At 44.3% G+C, this 24,990-nt stretch overlaps 1 long non-coding RNA gene across 2 annotated transcripts; it reads left to right on the top strand.

Moving 5' to 3' along the window:
• The first annotated feature begins 964 nt into the window (after positions 1-964).
• On the top strand, positions 965-24,759 carry LOC147360968 (uncharacterized). 2 transcript variants are annotated; one of them, XR_015139549.1, is made up of 3 exons: positions 965-1,068; positions 1,775-2,010; positions 23,476-23,822. It is a non-coding gene; the product is annotated as an uncharacterized LOC147360968 (long non-coding RNA). The 2 variants fall into 2 exon arrangements; XR_015139548.1 differs by lacking the exon at positions 965-1,068 and having other exon boundaries at positions 1,692-2,010; positions 23,476-24,759.
• Positions 24,760-24,990: the final 231 nt, after the last annotated feature.

Here is a 24,990-nt window from a genome sequence, read left to right as displayed (position 1 = left end):
GACCCTGATGTGTTGAATACCTTGAGTATCTTGAAGTTCACAACCAGTGATGCCCCCTCTTGGGTGGGGAAGCAGAGCTGGGTTCACAGAGCTGGGCTTGGCCATAAACACACAGGACGTTCTTGAATCCTATGGGGCCCCTCGTTTAAGGAGTCGATACATTAGTCATCCATCTGGTGGGGGGGCACTGTGCAGAGAAAAAGAGGGGCTTGGCACCTTGCTTCTGGGGGATCACTGATGACCAAACCCTCTCTGGTAGGTCCCATCGCCTGAAGGTAAGGGTGGGGGGAGGGCAACACAGCTGGTGCCCAGAGTGCCCTGGGCTGCCACGTCTCCAAGTGATAGACCCAAATCCTTCTTCAGGACATTTGGATCTTTTCAGACAACCTGAGAAATAGCTCAGGTTCCAGTCCAGCTCAGGCCAACAGTAACCTTAAAAGTGGAAAGTGGAAGAAACGATTTGGTCAGACACTGCTCTCAGGAGGGCTTGGAGAAGACCTCAAGCTGGACCCCCACCCCCACCCCGTCTGCACCAGAGCCTCCCGCAGCCAGGCCCCCGGAGCCGCCTGGAAAGCCAAAGCTTTGGTTTCCAGGAAGTCCAGCTGGGGCCTGTCACAAAGTTCTGCTTGGTCACTGCTCCACTCCAGGGAGGCATGTGGATGCCAGCTTTGTGTGTCTAGTGGAAGCAACGGAAGGCTTGTGTAGGGTCACCCAGCCAGAACAGACTGTTTCATCCGGTCTTTCCTGGAGGATTAGGCCAGGCAGGCCCAAGCCCTGGGTCTTGCAGCACATTCTGTGTCTGGTGACCACACAGAGGTTTTAGCCAGGCGGCCGCTGAGGCTGGATTCGAGGAGCTTGGGCAGAACTGTGAGTCTGCAGGTATAGGAGCACACAACACGCGCACGCACTCCCAATACTGCCAGCGGCCTCGGTTCACTGCCTACAGGGAACCACGCCCATCCACACCAGGTGCTACGAATTACGTCGGATTTCAGATAGCCCGCCTCCTGCCCTCCCGGCCCACACACCGACACCCACTTACCAAGCAAACTTAAGGTCTTATTCAAGGTAAGCCACCAAACTTACTTGTAGTAGTTATGAATGTCTAAACCACAGAACACGCGTTAAACAGTGCTGCCATTTTTATTGGCTCTTGTTCTGTCGCTTCGTCGTGTCCAACTCTTCTGCAACCCCATGGACTGTAGCCCGTCAGGCTCCCCTGTCCATGGGATTTCCCAGGAAAGAATAATAGAGTGGGTTGCCATCTCCTCCAGGGCATTTTTCCGACTCAGGAATCAAACCCACATCTCCTGCATTGGCGGGCAGATTCCTTACCGCTGAGCCACCTGGGAAGCCCTTACTAGCTTTTGGGTGCCCCCAGCCCCAGCTTCGCCACAAGAGCAGGATTTTTTAGGAACACCTTTGTTGGATCATAGAACCAACTGTACTGTCATATCCACTTTAAAGATGAGAAAAGTTGAGATTTAGAAGTTGCTGGTCCCGCTCGGTAAGCGTAGGACCCTGACTCAAATTCCTGGCTGAGAAGCTAGACTCTGACTGGCCCTGTGCCCGCCCCTTGCACCCAGGTGCAGAGCCTCAGCTCTGCATCCTCGTGATGGGAAAGGTCACGTGGATGAAGCCCTCTTGTGAAGGTTTCCTCATTGGTCTTTGCTCCAGCCCCGCCCCTCTGGTGCAGTGGTCCCGCCCACCTGGCTATGCGTGCCCTGCGCGAGCTAGAAGGTTTGGCTACCTTTCCCTACTGTCCTGGTCCTAGGTGTGTTGGGCAGGGCCTGGGCCCTGACTAGACCTCAGAGATGTTTCTGGAGCCATACTGACCTGAAGACGAGGCTTGCTGCAGAGAGCTGGCATAAGGAACTGGAGCCAGGTTCCTGGGCAGCCTGGGGCAAAGCAGCAGGGCCAGTGGCTGCCCTACGAAACTCCATGTACAGTCAGAACCTGCTCCACTAAGAACGGAAGCCAGGAAGACAGTGCCCTGCGCCTCAGGACGTGGTGAGCTCCCCTTAAGCTCCCCCAAGGTCAAAGTCAGTCCCCCTGACCCCTCCTACCAGCCCACTCATCCTGTATCTGTTGCTCTTCACCCATCTTTAAGGGGTCGGTCAGAACCCTGCCTAGGTATTTCCCTGGTGGTCCAGTGGTTAAGACTTTGCCTTCCAATGCAGGGGTAAGGGTTTGATACCTGGTGGGAAGGTAAGATCCCACCTGCCTCCTGGCCAGAAAATCAAGAAGTAAAATAGAAGCAATATTGTAACAAATTCAGTTCAACTTTAAAAAGGGTCCACATCAGAAAAGAACCTCACTTGCATTTCATAGCTGACCCCACACTTCCTGGGTGTCCAGGGAAACCCCCGTGCCCCGCCACCTGCACTACCGTGGCTCTGTCTCTTCAGTGCCCTGTGATTCTTCGGTGCCCTGTGGTTTCTGTGCTCCTTCGGTCATGAGTCATGTCATTTGGTGATGCCTCAGCTTCTCATATACAGGCAGAGCCAACTTCGTGATTTGTGTTCTCAGGTGAATTATAAGTGGACCATCGGAGAGAACGTGTGTTCTGTACAAGCTGTGAGGATGCAGGGCGGGCCCCCAGATGAACTTAAAAAGGCCTAACAACCCACAATGTGGCTGATCTGGGCCATAGCAGGGTTCTGAGTACTGGGGTGGTGGGGGAGGCATGCAGGAGCAGGTGGGCAGAAAAGAGTTGCTGCTGCTTGAGCTTGAAAGCAGCTGTGGGGGAAAAACCAAACAAACCCGAAACACTGAAACAGTTGGATGTAAGTGCCTCCATCTCACCTGGATTGTTCTTCCATATGCTGTCACCCTCTCTTCGGTGCTCAGCTTTCTTCACAGTCCAACTCTCACATCCATACATGACCACTGGAAAAACCATAGCCTTGACTAGACGGACCTTTGTTGGCAATATGCTGTCTAGGTTGGTCATAACTTTCCTTCCAAGGAGCAAGCATCTTTTAATCTCATGGCTGCAGTCACCATCTGCAGTGATTTTAGAGCCCCCCAAAATAAAGTCTGTCGCTGTTTACACTGTTTCCCCATCTATTTGCCATGAAGTGATGGGACCAGAATTGACGGCTGAAGAATTGGTGCTTTTGAACTGTGGTGTTGGAGAAGACTCTTGAGAGTCCTTTGGGCTGCAAGGAGACCCAACCAGTCCATCCTAAAGGAAATCATTCCTGATTATTCATTGGAAGGACTGATGTTGACGCTGAAACTCCAGTACTTTGGCCACCTGTTTTGAAGAACTGACTCATTTGAAAAGACCCTAATGCTGGGAAGATTGAAGGCAGGAGGACAAGGGGATGACAGAGGATGAGATGGTTGGATGTTATCACCAACTCAATGGAAATGAGTTTGAGTAAACTCTGGGAGTGGTGATGGACAGGGAGGCCTGGCGTGCTGCAGTCCAAGGGGTCGCAAAGGGTCATCGGACACGACTGAGTAACTGAACTGAAGGGACCAGACACCATGATCTTACCTTTCTGAATGTTGAGCATTAAGCCAACTTTTTCACTCTCCTCTTTCACTTTCATCAAGAGGCTCTTTAGTTCTTCACTTTCTATCATAAGGGTGGTGTCATCTGCATATCTGAGGTTATTGATATTTCTCCCAGCAATCTTGATTCCAGCTTGTGCTTCATCCAGCCCAGCATTTCTCACGATGTACTCCGACTTACTTGTCTGACTTACTTATTATGATATTTTCTAGGTCCGTTCCATGTTGCTGCAAATGGGATTCATTCTTTTTTTTAATGGTTGAGTAATATTCTGCTGTAAAATGGTACCATACCTTCTTAAACTGATCATCTGTTTGTGGACACTAAGGACACCCCTTGTCCTGGCTGTCGTGAATCGTGCTGCTGTGAATAGTGTGTGCATGTATCTTTCCAAAGTAAGAGTTTTCACCTTTTCTGGGTGTATGCCCGGAACTGGGATTGCTGGATCGTATGGTAGCTCTATGTTCAGGTTTTAAGGAGCCTGTATACTGGTTTCCATAGTGCTAGCACCAGTTTACATTCCCACCAACAGTAGAGGAGGGTTCCCTTTTTGCCACACCCTCTCTGGCTTTTATTGTTTGTAGACTTTTTATTGATGGCCATTCTGACCAGTGTGAGTGATAGGTACCTCATTGTGGTTTTGATCTGCATTTCTTTTGTAATTGGAGATGTTGACCATCTTTTCATGTGTCTGTTGGCCATCTGTATGTCTTTGAAAAAATGTCCATTTAGATCTTCTGCCTATGTTTTGATTGGCTTTTTAAAAAAATTGAGTTGTATGAGATGTTTGTATGTTTGGGAAATTAATCCCTTGTCATTATATCATTTACAGATATTTTCTCCCATTCTGTAGGTTGCCTTTTTGTTTTATTTATGGTTTCCTTTGCTGTGCAGAAACTTTAAAGTTTGTTTATGTTTCATTTATTTATTTTTGCTTTTATTTCTATTGGCTGAGGAAACTGATCTGAGGAGATATTGCTACAATTTATGTCAGAGAATGTTTTACCTGTGTTCTAGGAGTTTTATGGTGTCATGTCATATATGTAGGTCTTCCAGTCATTTTGAATGTATTATTGTGTATGGTGTGAGGGAGTGTTCTAACTTCATTGATTTACATGTGGCTGTAGCACTTGCTGAAGAGACTGTCTTTTATATGTTCGCCTCCTTTGTTGAAGGTTAATTGACTGTTGGGTTTATTTACGGGCTCTCTTCTATTCCACTGATCTCTATGTCTGTTTTTGTGCTGGCACCACACTGTTTTGCTTACTGTAGCTTTGTAGTATTGTCTGAAGTCTGGGAGTGTTATGCCTACAACTTTGTTTTTTTTTTCCCCCTGAGGATTGCTTTGGCAATTATGGGTCTTTTGCAGTTCCATATAAAATTTAGGATTATTTATTCTAGTTCTGTGAAAAGTATCATGGGCATTTCGATAAGGATTGCACTAAATCTGTAGTTTGCTTTGGGGTAGCATGGCCATTTTAACAATATTAATTCTAAATATAAGAAGGAATTTTAAATTATTTTTGGAAACAGATTGGGCTTCCTTCAAAGATGGCCACGTGCTCCTCATTGCTGTGGTTCAGGAAGCATTAAAAGGTGAGGGCCATCAGTTGGTCAGAAGATGGAAGAGTGAGGGAATGTTTCAGTTGACTCACGTGAGTTAAAAAGTTTGAGCCAACATTAAAGTTGGGGAGATTTTACATACAATATCAAGTTTCTGACTTCTGCTGAGAAAACTGGAGGATCTGTCAGCATAAAGCCCTCTTTTCTGCATACTGACCACAATCAGCCAGAGCTAGCTGTCTCTTTCTCTTGACCCTAGGTGGTATTCTCCAGTTCCTCCGAGTGTTTCCCATCGTTCAGTGCATCCTCCTGACCAGGGCAGTTTAGCTCATTTCTGTCATCTGCCCCCTGAGTTGTAGGCCCTGGAATTGACACCCTGTAGTAGAGGAAACTCAACTGTTAGATTTGGGCACAGCACCCCCTCAGCCTTCCCCTGCTTTCTAATGGGGGCTGCCCACCCAGAGCCCCTGCAGCCAAGGGGCTGTGTTTTGCGTTACGTTCCCCCATTTTTAACTGAGCAGTTGAGGTTGATGCCTGATCCCAGGGCTGTCAGTTCACTGGCTGATGGTGACACATGCTTACTTGGGCCTGGAGGGGGAAAATGTGCTGAGCCAATCAAACCTTCGCTCTTGGCTGTAAAAACTGAGAAGTACAGTGTGAACCAGCAAGTTGGCAATGGTTCTGTGCCAGGGAGAGGCCAGAGAAGTCACAGAGGGCCCTGAGCAAGCTGAAAATGGGAGGCACTTGGAAGAAGTTCATTTTGGGAGGTGTGGGAGGGAGTGTGTGGACCAAGAAAGGCAGTGATACCTTAGGGAAGAGAGAGAGAGAGCCTGTGGCAGAGAGAGACAAATCTAGTCCTGGGTCCCAGAGCCGTCTTGGTTCCTTAGAGTTTTTCAGCTTCATAGCCAGTTCATGTGTTTTTCTATAATAAATTCTCAATTCCTTGAGTGAAGTAAAGTGTTCTCTGTCCCTGCACTCAAGAAAAGCTAATCAGGCACTCTTCAGGCCTCTGCTAACTGTAGAGTCTGTGGTTTTGCCAATGAGTTAAGGGTTTACCTCCACGGTATGCCCCCACCCCCCACTATTGGCAGATAGCACATGGTGGACAGAGAGCAGATGCATTAGGAATCAAACTTTAAGACTACTTCCTCTTCTTTTTTTTTAAGCTGATTTTTTAAAAAATCAAAGTATAGTTGATTTACAATGTCACGTTAATTTCTGCTGTACAGCAAAGTGATTCAGTTATATATGCATTCTTTCTCATATTGTTTTCATCAGGGATGATCACAGGATATTGAGCATAGTTCCCTGTGGAGTAGGACCTTGTTGTTATCCATCCTGTATGTTCTAGTTTGCATCTGCTAACCCGGAACTCTGAATCCATCCCCCTCTGCAACACATTGGCAGCCATCAGTCTATTCTCTGTGTCTGTGAGTTTCTGTTTCTTAGATAAGTTCATTTGTGTGTCATATTTTAGATTCCACATATAAGTGATATCCTATGGTATTTGTCTACTTCCTCTCCTTTGGCTTCTGCAGCAAAGGTATGCATATGATTCTCAAGGCACAAACATGCAGGCATCTTAAGATCTAATTTTATTACATTATCATATTCCCAACAAGAAAAAAAAAGTGTAGGTAAAGCTGCTTGTTTTCTTATATACATCTGTCAGCCCTAATCAGACAAACCCCACTTAGGTGATAGAAAACTATTCAGGGGTTGTCATCCTTCTTGTGAACCTGAAGAATATTTAACTTGTTGATTAAGCACTTAACATTACAAATGAATGCAAAACTGTCTGTCAGTTCTGGTGTGATTGTTTTGGAAATGGTGGAAGTGTTTAGGTTGCCCTGACAATGAATGACCTTTGGGATAATTAAGGCTGCCATGTTGCATCAGCTTTTCTGTGGAGTTGCCGTGCGTGTTCCAAGGAGAAGAAAAGAATGATGTGTATTCTAGCTCATCATAAAGTCGCTGATTTGTGTTTTAAGCAACTGCTGCCTAGATGAGATGACAAAGAACTTGAGGCTGTAGCTGCCCCAGTGAAGGGAGTTGAGGAAGGGTAAAAACAATTGTGTCATTGGGGAAAGCTGCCAACTATGATGGTGTCTCCGTGGCACCAGCAAACAGTCTGAAACCTGAACAGCCACATAGACTGGGGGACACAGAGATGAAACAGCTGGGAATTGACCGGAGTTTCCTTTGTAGCCAAGTCTTGGCGTCATGGAGATTAAGACTCGACTGATCTCACTGGAAAATTGTTCAAACCTTTGCTGTGCTCTTTCTTCATAGATACTCGTTTTGCACTCCTAGGGAAAAAACAATACACACCTGCTTAATCATTTCAAACACAACAGAGTGCATTTGTTACAAATTAGTTAAAAAAAAATCGTTTCTCCTCTCTTCATTTTTACTAGGATTTCAGAGATTTCATTTGTCAGAAAAAAATGGTAATTTCTAATAATAAAGACAAATTAACAAGAAAGACGGTCAGAACAAGTTTTATTCTCTGGTTAAATTTATTTTTAATTTATGTAAAGTACAAAACAGTAAAATATGCCCTTTGTGGTGTACAGTCTCGTGGGTTTTGACAACTGCATATTTCTAAGAATTGTATATCCATGAGTATAATTAATTGTATAGGAAAAGTTCCAACACCCCAAATTCCCTTCAGAGTCAGCCCTGCCCTCCATCCCCAGTTCTGCCAACACTGATCTGTCCTTTGCCTTGATACTTTTGCCTTTTCTGGAATGTTATATAAATGGAATCATACAGCATATAGCCCTTTTGTTTATTATTAATTTATTAACTTAAAAAATATTTATTTGGCTTTGCTGAATGTTAGTTACAGCACGCAGGATCTTTAGTTGTGACATTCAGGTTCTTTAGCGTGATATGTGGGATCTAGTTTCCCGGTCCCACATCAAACCTGGGCCCCCGGCATTGAGAGAGCAGTGTCTTAGCCACTGGACCACGAGGGAAGTCCCTGTTAACCTTTGCTGAAGTTTTCTCCATATAATGTTCTGTGCAGAGAGAAGAAAAGAGGGGAAAATATTTGAGGCTGGGTGAATCTTGGAAGACAAGATTGGGGAAGTGGGGACGTGACCAGCCTCATCTTCAGAATTATCTTCATTTGTGCAAAGAATATATCTTCGAGGCAGTGAGAAGCCAGTGCAAGGGTTTGGGCACCTGACAGCCTCTACGCACACAGGGTTCAAAGGAAGCACCGTGGGCGTGGCCTTTGGCTGTCTGTAACCAGCGCTGGGATCTGACCCAGGGCTGGGTAATTAACATGCATAATTAGCTCCTGTTTAGTTTTGAGGGCAGTTGCGGTGCAGGCAGCGTCAGGCTCGTGTAGAAAAGCACAAATTAACACTGCCATTGTGCTCTGGAGCGGCCACCCTTATTATGCTTTATCAACACAGCAGCTGGATTAGCCCTGCATTCAGTTTGCTTTGCCTCATTACAATAATTGCCTGGTGAACAATGGCATGAGTCAGTGTGATCCTCCTTACTGGGGGGACAGGTTTGTTTGTACAAGTGAAACTGCAGGCGGGAGGGGCAGCTGGCTGGGCTAATATTTGGGTCTTGAGGTTGATATTAAGGTTTTTTTTTGGTTTAAAAAACCATTTGAATTCAGGATTGAATCTGGGGACGTGAGTTTATATCAGAACTATACCCAGCCTTCCAGTCATGCGATACACACACCGGTTGAATTCCTGTTGGAAATAATGTGGTCAGTTACATGGTGCCTGGAGTCGGGGTTAGATTTCACCTCTTTCGTGCATGTGCTAGATGGCTTTAATCCCTCTGCTCTGCAGTCCTGAATGTTTATTTATTTAAAAATTATTTTATTGAGGTATAATTTACAATGTTAATTTCAAGTGTACAGCAAAGTGATTCAGTTATACATACATATATAGATATATGCTTTCCTGGTGGCTCAGACGGTAAAGAATACACCTGTAATTCAGGAGACCTGATTTCGATCCCTGGGTTGGGAAGATCCTCTGGAGGAGGGCATTCTTGCCTCGAGAATCCCCACGGACAAAGGAGAGGGCTATGGTCCATGGGGACCCAAAGAGACACAACTGAGCGACTAGGCACACAGATATAAATATATATTAATTTATTCTTTTTTTACATTCTCTTCTATTATAGGTTATTACAAGATATTGAGTAGAGTTCCGTGTGCTATACAGCAGGTTCTTGTTTATTTTACATACAGTAGTGTGTGTGTGTTAATCCTGAACCACTAATTTATCTTGCTTCTTCCCCCTCCCCCATATCCCCTTTGGTAACTGAAGTTTTCTATGTCAGTGAGTCTATTTCTGTTTTGTAAACAAGTTCATTTGTGACACTAAGTTTTGAAAACCAAGTTAGATCTGCTCTACAAGAGAATCTTGGAAGGCTTGCTCTACATCAGGCGCTGTGCTGGGTGTATCCACACACTTGTTTATGATTAGCCCTGTTTTTCAGATGAAGAAATCTGTGTCCCAAGAATTCCCTCCAGCTTCTCTGCCCTCTAGGTTTCCCTCATGTCTGTGGGCTCTGGATGGTTTTGTCCTTGCGGGAGCTTTGACGGACACTCCACAGGATGGTCACCATGGTGACCAGCTTCCACTCAGAGGTGACGATGCCTTCACAGGAGTCACACTCTATGTTTTGTCAAAATCCATCCCTGCAGGAAGCCCCCTGCTGCTGCTGTTGCTGCTAAGTCGCTTCAGTTGTGTCCGACTGTGTGCGACCCTATAGACAGCAGCCCACCAGGCTCCCCCGTCCCTGGGATTCTGCAGGCAAAAATACTGGAGTGGGTTGCCATTTCCTTCTCTGATGCATGAAAAGTGAAAAGTGAAAGTGAAGTTGCTCAGTCCTGTCTGACTCTTAGCGACCACATGGACTGCAGCCCACCAGGCTCCTCCATCCGCAGGAAACCTGAGAGCTTCGCAACCACCCTGTGAAGTAGACTGAGGGCAGGGAAGCCCCTTGAACTCCTGGGATCCTCCGTAGAATGGCTGCCACCACAGCCTCTCCGTGGGCTCCTCCAGCTGTGGTTGGCAAGGAGGTTTAGGAAACACTGCTGAGCCCTACATCACCCCAACAAACTCGGGGGGTAGCCCCAACTCAGACTCTCTGAAGGGGACCTTGATCCTCAGAGCAGTGAGTGAGCCCCCTGCCTGTGCCACTGCTGGGCACTGCGCCACTGCTGGGTGGGGGGGCTGTGCTGTGGCCCCTGCAGTGTCTGAAGCCCCCTTTAGACTCTTTGCAAATGGTTATTTCATAAAGACTGTGTGTGCATGCGTGTACATGCTCACATATGCAAATTGGGAGGGAAGGAAGATAGAAGAAAATGGGAAAGACAGTCCAGTCTGTTCCTTGGAAAGTTTGTTGGGAAAGAAAACCATCTCAGATGACATGGTGACACCCATCCTTAAGACGGACACATCCCCAAGGCCAGATCCAGGTAGGAGAGGTGGGACTAGCCTGGCAGGGGATGAGAAGCTCAGGCTGTGGGGTCAGCGAATTGTGGCCTCATTTTCTACTTTGTGCTTACCTTCTGTGGGACCCTGAGTGAGTTTCTGAGAGCTTCAGCTTTCCCATCTATAAAATGGAACACGGCATGAATACCTTTGTAGGGTTAGTGTGATAAATAAAATCACACCCCCAAAGCAAATTATCATTTGACTCCAAAATCCACGCTCTTAGGCACTAGACACATACGTACTGTTTTGTGTATGTGTATTATGTAGATACGGAGAAGGCAATGGCACCCCACTCCAGTACTCTTGCCTGGAAAGTCCCATGGATGGAGGAGCCTGGCAGGCTGCAGTCCATGGGGTCGATAGAGTCCGGCACAACTGAGCGACTTCACTTTCACTGTTCACTTTCATGCATTGGAGAAGGAAATGGCAACCCACTCCAGTGTTCTTGCCTGGAGAATCCCAGGCACGGGGAAGCCTGGTGGGCTGCTGTCTATGGGGTTGCACAGAGTCGAACACGACTGAAGTGACTTAGCAGCAGCAGCAGCATTATGTAGATAACCCTGTGTGCATTTGGGTTTCCATGACAGTGAGGTTAGTTGAGAAAGAAATCCACTGAAGTTTTTTCAATTCTAAGGGTCCCAGGATAAAGCCAGGAGGCTGCACGTGGATGTGTAAGCCCTGTTAAGAACTGCTAATAAGTATTTTGAGTGCAAGACGGCACCTTGGCTTCCTCCGTGACTCTACCTACTAGTGCTGAGAGAGGGGTGGTCTGTTGGAGCTTTGTGATTAAGTGGTTTCTACCCAACCTCGGGCAGCAAGCGGTGAGCGTGTAGTGATCTGGATGGAGTATAAAAGCCTGATTGTGGAGGGATTATGTGCCCTGGTTCCAGCCAGCTATTATCTAGTGGTTTTATTTATGGTTAGTCAAGTGAGAATGGCAACACAGAGAGCCACCCTGGATATGATTTTTTGTGGGCAGCGTGGTGTGTCGGACACTGTGTGGGCTCCTCCGCCCCGCGGCTACACTGCAGTGAAACAGCGTGGCAGCAAACACCACCCAACGTCCACCTCCTGTAAGCCACGCCCTCCACGCCTGCCAGTGAAATCCCTAAACTGTGGGTTTTCAATGCTTGTTTTAAGACACTTGCCACGTGTGCTTTTAAAAAAGAGTATAAAAAATGATCCTTTATGTGTTTATGGTAGAAAAATGGGGAAATAGTTAAGAATAGGAAATAAAGTAATAGTCACCGACAGGCCCCTCTCCCTCCTGCAAGGTAACCACAGCTAACGTTTGGCATGTGTCACTTCACAATCTTTTAAATGTATGTACACTACACAGGTAGAGTTGTATGCGTATGTGTATTTATAGGAATGGGATTGCTCCACGCACAGTTTATAAGCTGAATTCTTCACATACTATATCATGACCGTCTCCCAAGTTAGGAAGCCTTTGAGGCTCCATGTCTCTTATAAGGGGCGCTCCCTACAACATTAGGGATCATGTCTCTGCAGAGTGGTCCAAAGAGGCCTGGCCCTGGCATCTACCCTTTGAGTGGAGTGTGAATTCAGGGAGCTTCTGTGGGCTATGGGAGTGCCACTCCGCCCATGCTAGAAGTTGACTTCTGCAGACATCGAATGAGAACCAGGGCTCTGGTGGCCGCTTCCTAAAAGTGGACTGGAATAGTGATTGCAGCCCAACATCTCAGCCTGCAGGCACCCAGGGGCCGCCTATGCATATATGCAACCCAAATAAGGCATCCAGCCCTGAGCAGAGGATGGACCACAGAGCCTGGGAGGCTGGGAAATGCCTCCTTGTCACTTCTTTGGCAAGGAACCCAATCTTCTTACCTCTGACCTACCACAAACCCACAGCTCATTCCCTCTGTGGGAAACCACCTCCAGCCTGTGGACCTACGACCTGAGCTCAGCTTACCAGCAAGCTCTGTATTCCTTTGCTCTTTTTTTTTTTTTTTTTAAATTGAAGTATAGTTGATTTACAATATTACGTTAGTTTCAGATGTACAGCATAGTCAGTATCTTTGCAGATTATACTCTATTATGGATTATTGCAAGATAATAATGAGTTTATTTCTCTGTACTGTAAATATATCCCTGTACCTGACTTGTGTAATTCACAGCAGTCCGTGCCGTCCTATCTCCTGTCCCCCTCCGTCCCTCCTGCTTTCCCTCTCCCCAGGGGTAGCCACAGGTTTGTTTAAAGACCCGTCACGTTGTTTCTGTTTAGCATATACATCCATGGGTATTATTTTTAGATTCCATATGTAGTGACATCATACAGTATTTGTCTTCCTCTGTCTGACTTATTTCACTAAGCATAATATGCTTTAGATCCATCTCATTGCTGTAAATGGCAGAATTTTATTCTTTTCAAGGCTGAGTAATAGTCCATTGCATGTATATATCACATCTTCTTTATCCATTCTTCTGTTGATGGACATTTAAGTTGCTTCCATGTCTGGGCTGTTGCAAGCAGTGCTCCTGTGAACACTAAGTTGCATGTATGTTTATGGATTTGAATTTTCATCTTTTCCAGATATATGCCCAGGAATGGGATTACCGGATCACACGGTAACTCTGTTTTTAGCTTTTTAAGGAACCTTCGTACTGTCCTCCATGGTGACTATACCAATTTACATTCTCACCAGTAGTATAGGAAGGTTCCTGTTTCTCCACGTCCTTGCCAGCACTTGTTATCTGTAGAGTTTTTGATGTGAATTCCTCAGAGAGAGCTTTTGTGTTGTGTCAGACCAGTGAGTCTTGGTGCCTTGATTCTGACACAAGCTAATCCTTGAGGTTGGGGAGAAAAGGGGTTTGGATGTCATTTCAAAGTGAAATTAATGGAATTAACCATAACTATGAACCAGCTATAACTAAAGATTTCAAAAGTTGTCCCTAACAGGTAGACAGGTAGGGGTGGGCTAGTTCTGAGATGTTGGGTGTTTCCGTGATTCCTGGCAGAGTTTCCTCTAGCCTCCTGGGGGCCGGGTGGGGCACTGCCTCTCAACCCGCAGCTCAGCCCCACAGTGGGTGATTGTGTTCCCTGGGCCACCTCACTCTTGGTGACAAGTGATGCTCTGCAAAACCCACTGAGGCCTGAGGAAAGAATACATTGAGGAGACTTCCCTGATGGTTCCAGTGGTTAAGACCTTGCCTTCCAGTGCAGGGGTGTGGGTTTGATCCCTGGTCGGGGAGCTAAGATCCCACATGCCTCTTGCCCAAAAAACCAGAATATAAAACAGAAGCAGTATTTAGCAAATTTCAGAAAGACTTTAAAAATAGTCCACATCAAAAAAGTCTTAAAGGACAGTGGTGCTTGTGGGCCCCCAGTGGCCTTGCGGCCATGGATTGTGCCCACTGCCTGCCTCTCTTGCCGCCCAAAGGCCCATTTCATTCTCTGCACAGGAGCATCTCTGTAGCTTCTGCCAGCAGGGCCCTCAGGGCTGGAGTGTGTGTCCAGCTGGCCTGTTGGGGCCCCATGTCCCTGGGGGGTGGGCATGGGTACCATGACTGCAACCCCTCTACAGCCTTGTGGTTGGAATGCAGGGGAGGGTCATCTAAAGATGATGACCCTTCCTTAGAAGTGGGCAGATGAAAAAGGAGAGAGACTCAAGCCCTCCCATGCAGTTTTATTTTTCAGCTCTGACACAAAAGCTATCTGCATCCCGGTCTCTCCTGGGTCCCCTTCATCCTCTGACCACCTCTGCTCACTTGGTCTTGTCTACACTGGTCCCCAGGCCCAAATCCTCCTGCCCTCCCTGTCTACCCAGATCCTGCCCGGTTGGTATCTGAGGGCTCATCTCGTCAGGCAGCTCTCCCCAGCTCCTCTGCCTGCGTCTCTGCCACCCACACCACCTTGCCTTCTGCTCCCTCTGGGACTCCTCTTGAGTCCGTCTCCTCTCTACAGCCCTTCAGGGAGCGTGGACCCTGTTCTAGCTCCGCCTCTTCATTTCCATCTGCAGCTTTAACCCATCTCACTCTGGGGACTCTTCTGGCATCCACCCTCCCCAGCCGCCACCTCTTACTGTTTATCTCACTTGACCTTTCAGAAGTTAAAGTTTTCAACGAAAAGTTGACCCCCCATTTCTGCCTTAAAACTCTCTCTTCTCTGGGTTTTTATGACACCAAGCTCTCCTGTTTCTCTCCACTTTAGATATTCCTAACTTAGTCTTTTTAATTTTTTAAAATTTTTGTTGGAGTATAGTTGATTTACAATAAGTTAGTTTCTGCTGTACATTAATATGATTCATTTATACGCACACACACACACACACACACACATATATATTTGCACTTTTTAAGAGTCTTTTCTCATACAAGTTATCCCAGAATATTGAGTAGAGTTCCCTGTGCTATACAGTAGGTCCTTCTTGGTTACCGGTCTTAAATTTAGTAGTGAGTATGCAGTCATCCCAAACTCCCCATTTAGCCCTCTCCACCAGAATGCTCCCCCTTTGGTACCTGTTAAGTTTGTGTTTGATATCTATAAGTCTGTTTCTGTTTTGTAAATAAGTTTATTCATATTATTAAAAAAAACTAGATGCCACTTATGAGTGATATCATATGACTCAGTCTTCTTTAAAAGAAAAAACAACACTCCTTGTCTTCTCTGACAGCTTTCCTGCTGTCTGTCTCTCACCACATCATCGTTCACCATTTTCATGATTTGACAGACCAGTTACATGCCCTTGACCCCCACACTCACACCTCACCTGCCTCCTCTGAGCTTCAGACATAGGCATCCTGCTATCCATTTGATGGCTCTGCTTATGTGTCTCATGACAGGTTAGTGTAATAAGATCGAGCCGCTAAAGGTAACCGACTGATTCACATGCTAATCTCAGAATTAAGATGGCCCCAAATGAGCAAATTTCCCTCAGGAATTTGGCTCTCTTCCACGCTTCCCTGTCTGAGGAATGGTGTTTCCATGTCTGTAGCCACTCGTGCGAAAGCTGGGCTTGTTACCGCCCTCTCCGCGCTCCCCAGGTCTGTCTCTACATCCCAACTCTGCCCTGTATCATCTCTTTCCCTCTGTCTCCACTGTCATTTCTCATTCGTCACCACCATCCTCTTGCTAAGCTTTAACTCACCTGCTTCCTTCTGAGTCTCCCTTCCCACCCAGCAACCAGGGTCATCCCTCTGCTCCAGGACTTTGCCAGGGGAGTTACTGCTCTCAGAATAAAATCCCCAAATCCAAACCCTGTCCTATTCAGACCTGATGAGATGCCAGCCTCCTCTTCCAGCTTGGTTTCCACGCCAGCTCCTGCAGACACTCCCAGTCTCCCTGCCAGTCTCTGTGTTCCCTCAGCCTCCGAGCTCCTTTGGCCCTAGCCCCTCCCACGGCCCCTCCTGTGGCTCCTCAGTCTGGAACTTTCTTTCCTCACTCTCCACCTGCCTCTCTCAGGTCACCATTTAGGTCACTGCTAAGACAGGCCATCCCTTTCCCCAGACTGAGCTGAGACCATGCGTGATCTCTGTCACAGTACTTCTCCTTTCCTACACAACACTTAGGACTGTTTTTATTCTGTTTTTTTTTATTATTCTTTTATTATGTATTACTTGTGTGTCCCACTAAATGGTCCACTTCACAAAGGTAGGGAACCAGTCTTGTTCATCATGATTTGCCCAGGAACACGGTGTCTGCGCCACAAAAAAGTATTGAATGAAAGAACGAATAAATAAATACAGCTAGATTTTAATATCCCCCAGGGGTAGAGTGGGGGGATATTTCTTTTCACCCTCAGCCAAAAGTTTAATAAATACTTATTGACCTCAGTACTGTATTATGGAAAAAAAAAGAATAACAGTAACAACAACAAGGAAAAGAATGACAGCGTTAGAAGTCAGTGTGACTGAAGGAAAGTCGTGGGCTGTAATGTCATTAGTCTCAGCAAATGAGGGGCAGGATTATAGCCACGGGATCCCTGAGTTTGTGAAATAGCGATGTGCTTAATAATGGAAGTTTGTTTTGCTTGGAAATAGCAGATGAATTGGATGCACATCTGGATATTTGGCATCGTGCAGACAAAAACATCTGGATGATTGGCTGAATGCTTCAACTAAACTAATGTGTTTCAGGGCTGTGTAAACAGTCAGAGAATGACTCTGAAATTATGTTTTTTGGGAGGTGGCCACGTGAATAAGTGGAGGAGGAGAGTTCTCGTTCCAGAAAGACGATGGACTCAGAGACTTGAAATCCCTCCTATCCCAAACACACAGGGAACTCAGGATGCATGTGACCCTTGGAAGCTGCATGGCCAAGGCCATGAGTCTTTGAAATCAGGAGGAGACTGAAAATCAGAGCCATGTGAGCCCATGAACTGACCTGGGAGTCTGTTTTTGCTCCCAATAAACCTTGGGAGCTTGGGCTTGAAACCCAGTTGAGGACAGGAGACAAGGTTTTGGAATCCTGAGAAGTCTTAAGTCAGGACATCTGAAGAGCTGAACTCTCAGTGGAAAGGGGGATTAGAAGAAATCTGGCTCTTGGCACAAGGAGGAGACGAGGAAGCTGGCTTAGCTCGAGTAGAAGGAAACAGTCTCCCTAGAGAAAAATGAAGCCCTGGGCTTGCCCTTGGGCTTTGGGTCCAAAACATGTCTTTACTCCACTCAGAAAGCATGAAAATATCTCTGCAAGGCTCAAGAAAACTCCAAGCAGAGAAATAAACATAACAATCTGTCCCAGAGTGAACACCCCTGGAATGTCTGCCCTCCTGAATCACCCAGCAGTGATTCTCCAACAACACTGGCCTCACTGTGCCTTCTCAGTAAATGAGCCTCATTAAAGATGAGCTCATGAGTTTAAAAAATTAGGAAACATACAATGAAATAATTCGCTGTGAGCAAGAGTCAGCAGACACAACAAACAGCAAGATTCCAGTCCCTTGAACTTGAGCTAATAAAGGCACAATCAGAGAGAGGGGGGAAAGTATGCTAAAAATGCTTAAAAACATAATAGAAGGAATCAAGTCCTGGAGGGAAGATCAAGACACTGTAAATAAAGAAGGAAAGTTTGCAAAATAATGAATAGGCCTTCTAGAAATGTGAAATATATTAAGTTTTTTTTTAAAAGAAAAATTTATTTGGCTGCATCAGGTCTTAGTTATGTGGGATCTTCAGTCTCCATCGCGGCATGCAGACTCTTAGTTGCAGCTTGTGAGATCTAGTTCCCTGACCAGGGATCAAACTCCAGTCCCCCGCATTGGGAGCATGGAGTCTTAGCCACTGGACCACCGGGCAAGTCCCTGACATATACTCATTGAACAAAAATCTCAGTGATTTTACTGCATTAGCTTACTGGAGGAGAGAATTGCTGAAAAGAAACAGCACGGAGAGAGAAAATGGAAAACATGAAAGGGAATTTAAATAATGAAAATGTCCAATACAAAGCTAATAAAAGTTCCAGAAGGAGATGAGAGAGAAAGAATTAGAGGAAATATTTGAGGAGAAAATAGATGATAATTCTGAACTGATTAAAGCTGTGAACCCTCAATGGAAGAATTCCAGGAAACCCCAAGCTGGCTAACCCCACACCTAGATACTTCCTGTATGAACATTAAATACTAAATAAAGGGAGAAAACCTGCAAAACAAAGGGAGATAAGAGATCACATATAAAGTAACAGTGGTTAGAACGACAGCAGATTTTTCAATACTAACAACAGAGATCAGAAGAGAATGGAAGAGTATCTTCTTAGACTTATAATCAGGAGTGAGGGAAGGGGACTACCCTGGTGGTCCAGGGTTAAGACTCCATGCCCCCGGTGCAGGGGGCGTGAGTTCACTCAGGGAACTAGACCTCATGTGCTGCAGCTAAAAGTTTGCATGTCGCAACCAAAGATTCCATGTGCTGCGACTAAGACCCCGTGCAGTCAAATAAATAATTTTTTTTTTAAGTGAGGGAAAAAAATGACTATGTTAGCTAAAAGCAGTGTGAAGAATGATCAGAAAATGTGTCTATGAAGGAAGTAGGTGGAAGGAGGAACAAGCGTTAGCTGTGCACAAGACTCACACGTTCCAGTGACTGGATGGACATCTCTGCAGGCCACTGGTCTGCCTACCATAGTGTGCTCGGCGCTTTACTTCCAGCCTTCCCAGTAGGGAAGGAATCTTCCCTGGTGGAATCTTCTTGCGGTTTTAATTTGCTTTTCCTTAGTGACTAGTAATGTTGAACATATTTTCATTTGTTTATTTGCCATTTACATATTTCTTTTGTAAATAGTCTGGTCAGATTTTCTTATTTTTATTGGCTTATTTTTATTAGTGAGTTTTAAGTGTTTTTTATGAACTTAACTTCAGAACAAATATATGTTTTATAAACGTTTTTCCCAGTCTGTGGCTTAGTTTTAAATTTTTCAACACTGTCTTTCAAAAAGCAAAAGTTTTAAGTTTTGATGAAGTCTTATTTTTCAAGTATTTCTTTAATGGTTCTGCTTAATTTAGCCTACCTAAAAGGTCTTAGTTTAACTCAAAGTCATAAGCATTTTGCCTTATGTTTTCCTCTAGAAGTTTTATAGTTTTGAGTCTACATTTAGGTCTGTGACCCATTTGAAGTTAATTTTTGTATGAGGCATAATGGTTGAATTTCATGTTCTTGCATATGAACATCCAGTTATTACAGCACAATTTGTTGAAGACTGTCTTTTCCCATTGAATTATCTTCATACTTTTGTCTTACTTGACCATATATGTGGGGTCTGTTTTTGGAGTCCCTGTTCATTTCATTGTCAATATCACACTATCTTATTTGCTAGATTTTATTAGTAAGTCTCTAAATCAGATATAATTCCTCCAACTTGTTCTTTATCAAAATTGTTATGGCTACTTCAGATCCTTTGCATGTCCACATAAATATTCAAATCAGCTTATAAATTTCTACCAAAAATGTCTTCTGAAATTGTATTGGCATTTCCTTGAAATCACAGATTAAGTCCAAGAGAACTGACAGCTTAACAATATTGAGTCTTCTGATCCATGAACATGATATATCTATTCATTTTCTTAGGTCATCTTTCATTTCTCTTGGCAGTATTTTGTTAATTTTAGGTGCATTAGTCTTGAATTTTTTTTTTGACTGATAAATATCCCCATAATAATGAATACATTTGATGCCATTATAAATGGTATTGTTTTTCAGTTTCAATTTCCAACTGTTTCAATATTTTATGTTGAACTTTATTTATTTCTAGGAGCTTTTTTGTATATTCTTTAGGTTTTTCTCCAGAGATGATCATATTGTCTCTATGCATTTTATTTCTTTTTGTTGCTTAATATTTTTGGCTAGGTATTCCAATATAATATTGAATAGAAATAGTAAGAGTGAACATTATTGTCTTGTTCTCAGTCTTAGGGATAAAACACTTAGTCTTTCACCATTAAAGGCAGTATTAGCTGTTTTCATATGTGTCCTTTATCAGGTAGATAAAGTTTGTGTAAAATGGGTATTACTTCTTCCTTTAAAATGTAGTAAATGTAGTAGAGTTCACTACTTGGAGTTTTATTTGTGAGAAGAATTATAACTACAATTTATTTAAAAACTAACAAATGTTGGGCTATTATGGTTATCTTAGTTTTTTAGTGGGCTTTCAGTTCAGTTCAGTTCAGTCGCTCAGTCATGTCCGACTCTTTGCGACCCCATGAATCGCAGCATGCCAGGCCTCCCTGTCCATCACCAGCTCCTGGAGTTCACTCAGACTCCTGTCCATCGAGTCAGTGATGCCATCCAGCCATCTCATCCTCTGTCGTCCCCTTCTCCTCCTGCCCCTAATCCCTCCCAGCATCAGAGTCTTTTCCAATGAGTCAACTCTTCGCATGAGGTGGCCAAAGGACTGGAGTTTCAGCTTTAGCATCATTCCTTCCAAAGAAATCCCAGGGCTGATCTCCTTCAGAATGGACTGGTTGGATCTCCTTGCAGTCCAAGGGACTCTCAAGAGTCTTCTCCAACACCACAGTTCAAAAGCATCAATTCTTCAGCGCTCAGCCTTTTTCACAGTCCACCTCTCACATCCATACATGACCACAGGAAAAACCATAGCCTTGACTAGATATAGGACCTTCGTTGGCAAAGTAATGTCTCTGCTTTTGAATATGCTATCTAGGTTGGTCATAACTGTCCTTCCAAGGAGTAAGCGTCTTTTAATTTCATGGCTGCAGTCACCATCTTCAGTGATTTTGGAGCCCCAAAAAATAAAGTCTGACACTGTTTCCACTGTTTCCCCATCTATTTGCCATGAAGTGATGGGACCAGATGCCATGATTTTAGTTTTCTGAATGTTGAGCTTTAAGCCAACTTTTTCACTCTCCTCTTTCACTTTCAGCAAGAGGCTTTTTAGTTCCTCTTCACTTTCTGCCATAAGGGTGGTGTCATCTGCATATGTGAAGTTATTGATATTTCTCGCAGCAATCTTGATTCCAGCTTGTGCTTCTTCCAGTCCAGCGTTTCTCATGATGTACTCTGCATATAAGTTAAATAAGCAGGGTGACAATATACAGCCCTGACGTATTCCTTTTCCTATTTGGAACCAGTCTGTTGTTCCATGTCCAGTTCTAACTGTTGCTTCCTGACCTGCATACAGATTTCTCAAGAGGCAGGTCAGGTGGTCTGGTATTCCCATCTCTTTCAGAATTTTCCACAGTTGATTGTGATCCACACAGTCAAAGGCTTTGGCATAGTCAATAAAGCAGAAATAAATGTTTTTCTGGAACTCTCTTGCTTTCTCCATGATCCAGCGGATGTTGACCATTTGATCTCTGGTTCCTCTGCCTTTTCTAAAACCAGCTTGAACATCAGGAAGTTCATGGTTCATGTATTGCTGAAGCCTGGCTTGGAGAATTTTGAGCATTATTTACTAGCATGTGAGGTGAGTGCAATTGTGCGGTAGTTTGAGCATTCTTTGGCATTGCCTTTCTTTGGGATTGGAATGAAAACTGACCTTTTCCAGTCCTGTGGCCACTGCTGAGTTTTCCAAATTTGCTGGCATATTGAGTGCAATACTTTCACAGCATCATCTCTCAGGATTTGAAATAGCTCCACTGGAATTCCATCACCTCCACTAGCTTTGTTCGTAGTGATGCTTTCTAAGGCCCACTTGACTTCACATTCCAGGATGTCTGGCTCTAGGTCAGTGATCACACCATCGTGATTATCTGGGTCGTGAAGATCTTTTTTGTACAGTTCTTCTGTGTATTCTTGCCACCTCTTCTTAATATCGTCTGCTTCTTTTAGGTCCATACCATTTCTGTCCTTTATCGAGCCCATCTTTGCATGAAATGTTCCCTTGGTATCTCTAATTTTCTTGAAGAGATCTCTAGTCTTTCCCATTCTATTGTTTTCCTCTATTTCTTTGCATTGATCGCTGAGGAAGGCTTTCTTATCTCTTCTTGCTATTCTTTGGAACTCTGCATTCAGATGCTTATATCTTTCCTTTTCTCCTTTGCTTTTCACTTCTCTTCTTTTCACAGCTATTTGTAAGGCCTCCCCAGACAGCCATTTTGCTTTTTTGCATTTCTTTTCCATGGGGATGGTCTTGATCCCTGTCTCCTATACAGTGTCACGAACCTCATTCCATAGTTCATCAGGCACTCTATCTATCAGATTAGGCCCTTAAATCTATTTCTCACTTCCACTGTATAATCATAAGGGATTTGATTTAGGTCATAGCTGAATGGTGTAGTGGTTTTCCCTGCTTTCTTCAATTTAAGTCTGAATTTGGCAATAAGGAGTTCCTGGTCTGAGCCACAGTCAGCTCCCAGTCTTGTTTTTGCTGACTGTATAGAGCTTCTCCATCTTTGGCTGCAAAGAATATAATCAGTCTGGTTTCGGTGTTGACCATCTGGTGATATCCATGTGTAGAGTCTTCTCTTGTGTTGTTGGAAGAGGGTGTTTGCTATTATCAGTGTGTTCTCTTGGCAAAACTCTATTAGTCTTTGCCCTGCTTCATTCTGTACTCCAAGGCCAAATTTGCCTGTTACTCCAGGTGTTTCTTGACTTCCTACTTTTGCATTCCAGTCCCCTATAATGAAAAGGACATCTTTTTTGGGTGTTAGTTCTAAAAGGTCTTGTAGGTCTTCATAGAAACATTCAACTTCAACTTCTTCAGCATTACTGGTTGGGGCATAGACTTGGATTACTGTGATATTGAATGGTTTGCCTTAGAAACGAACAGAGATTATTCTGTCATTTATGAGATTGCATTCAAGTACTGCATTTTGGACTCTTTTGTTGACTATGATGGCTACTCCATTTCTTCTGAGGGATTCCTGTCCGCAGTAGTAGGTATAATGGTCATCTGAGTTAAATTCACCCATTCGAGTCCATTTTAGTTTGCTGATTCCTAGAATGTCGACATTCACTCTTGCCATCTCCTGTTTGACCACTTCCAATTTGCCTTGATTCATGGACCTGACATTCCAGGTTCCTATGCAGTATAGCTTTTTACAGCATCAGACCTTCTATCACCAGTCACATCCACAGCTGGGTATTGCTTTTGCTTTGGCTCCATCCCTTCATTCTTTCTGGAGTTATTTCTCCACTGATCTCCAGTAGCATGTTGGGCACCTACTGACCTGGGGAGTTTCTCTTTCAGTATCCTATCATTTTGCCTTTTCATACTGTTCACGGGGTTCTCAAGGCAAGAATACTCAAGTGGTTTGCCATTCCCTTCTCCAGTGGACCACATTCTATCAGATCTCTCCACCATGACCCGCCCGTTTTGGGTTGCCCCACGGGCACGGCTTAGTTTCATTGAGTTAGACAAGGCTGTGGTCCTAGTGTGATTAGATTGACTAGTTTTCTGTGAGTATGGTTTCAGTGTGTCTGCCCTCTGATGCCCTCTTGCAACATCTACCATCTTACTTGGGTTTCTCTTACCTGGGTGTGCATATCTCTTCACAGCTGCTCCAGCAAAGTGCAGCCGTTGCTCCTTACCTTGGACGAAGGGTATCTCCTCACCGCCGCCCTTCCTGACCTTCAACGTGGGATAGCTCCTCTAGGCCCTCTTGCGCCTGCGCAGCCACCACTCCTTGGATGTGGGGTTGGTCCTCCCGGCCGCCGCCCCTGGCCTTGGGTGTGGGGGCGTGGGTTAGGTCCTCTCAGCCATCGCCCCTGACCTTGGATGCAGGGTAGCTCCTTTCGGCCGTCGCCCCTGACCTCGGACTTGGGTAGCTCTTCTCAGGCGTTCCTGCGCTATCACAGCCTGGCACTCTCGGCCGCTGCCCCTGACCTCAGACATGGGGTAGCTCCTCTCGGCTGCGCTCAAGTGGGCTTTAGAAGTTTATATATTCCCAGGAACTTGTCTATTTAAGTTGTCTAATATATTGACATAGAGTTATTCATAGTATTTCTTTATTAAAATGACCATCTTTTGACTTTATTGATTTTCTTAATTGTTTTAAAAATTTTACTTTTATTTCTTCTATTTCATTGATGTCTGCTCTTTTGCTGTTTCTTTCCTTTTGCTTTCATTGGGTTTAATTTGCTCTTGTTTTTGCTTTCTTAAGGTAGATGATTAGTTAATTGATTTGAAACTTTGCTTTCCTAAAGTAAGCATTTAATACCACAAATTTCCTCTAATCACTGCTTTGAGTATATCTCATAAGTTTTGTTATGGTGTGTTTTCATTTTCATTCAATTCAAAATACTTTTTTTGACTTGTGTTCTTTAGAAGCAAGTTTTTAAATTTTTGAGTATTTGATAACTTTCTAAATATATTTCTATAATTAATTTTTAGTTGGTTGAATTGCATTACATTCAGATAGAGTACTTTTCATGATTCCAGTCCTTCTAAATTTATTGAGACTTATGGCTCAGAATTTGGTTTATGTTGGAAAATGATCTGTGTACCTTTTAAAATGATGTGTAATCTTACTATTGTTGAGTAAAGTAACAGATCAATTAGATCAAGTTGGTCAATAGTGTTATCAAGTATTCTAGATAATTACTGATTTTCTGTTTGTTCTAATGATTATTGAGAAAGGAGTGTTGAAATCTCCAAGTATAATTGTGTACTTATCTATTTTTCCTTTCACTTCTATTAATTTTTGCTTCATATAAAGAGGTCATGATGAATTGACCTCTTTATCATTATGAGATATCCTTCTTTAATCTCATGTAATCTCTGATAAGGACTTCCCTGGTGGCTCAGACGGTAAAGCGTCTTGCTTACAATGCAGGAGACCTGGGTTCGATCCCTGGGTCTGATAACAGGGCAAAATGAAGCAGGACAAAGACTAACTGAATTCTGCCAAGATAATGCACTAGTCATAGCAAATACCCTTTTTCAATAACACAAGAGACAACTTTACACATGGACATCACCAAATGGTCAATACTGAAATCAAATTGATTGCATTCTTTGTAGCTGAAGATGGAGAAACTGTATACAGTCAGCAAAAACAAGACCTGGAGCTG

Source organism: Bos grunniens, chromosome 13, assembly GCF_055505025.1.
Source record: "Bos grunniens cultivar Pamir isolate PY7600 chromosome 13, Bosgru_T2T1.0, whole genome shotgun sequence".
NCBI lineage: Eukaryota > Metazoa > Chordata > Mammalia > Artiodactyla > Bovidae > Bos > Bos grunniens.
Note: the sequence above shows the minus strand (reverse complement) of the source record. Positions and strands in the feature narration are given on the sequence as shown.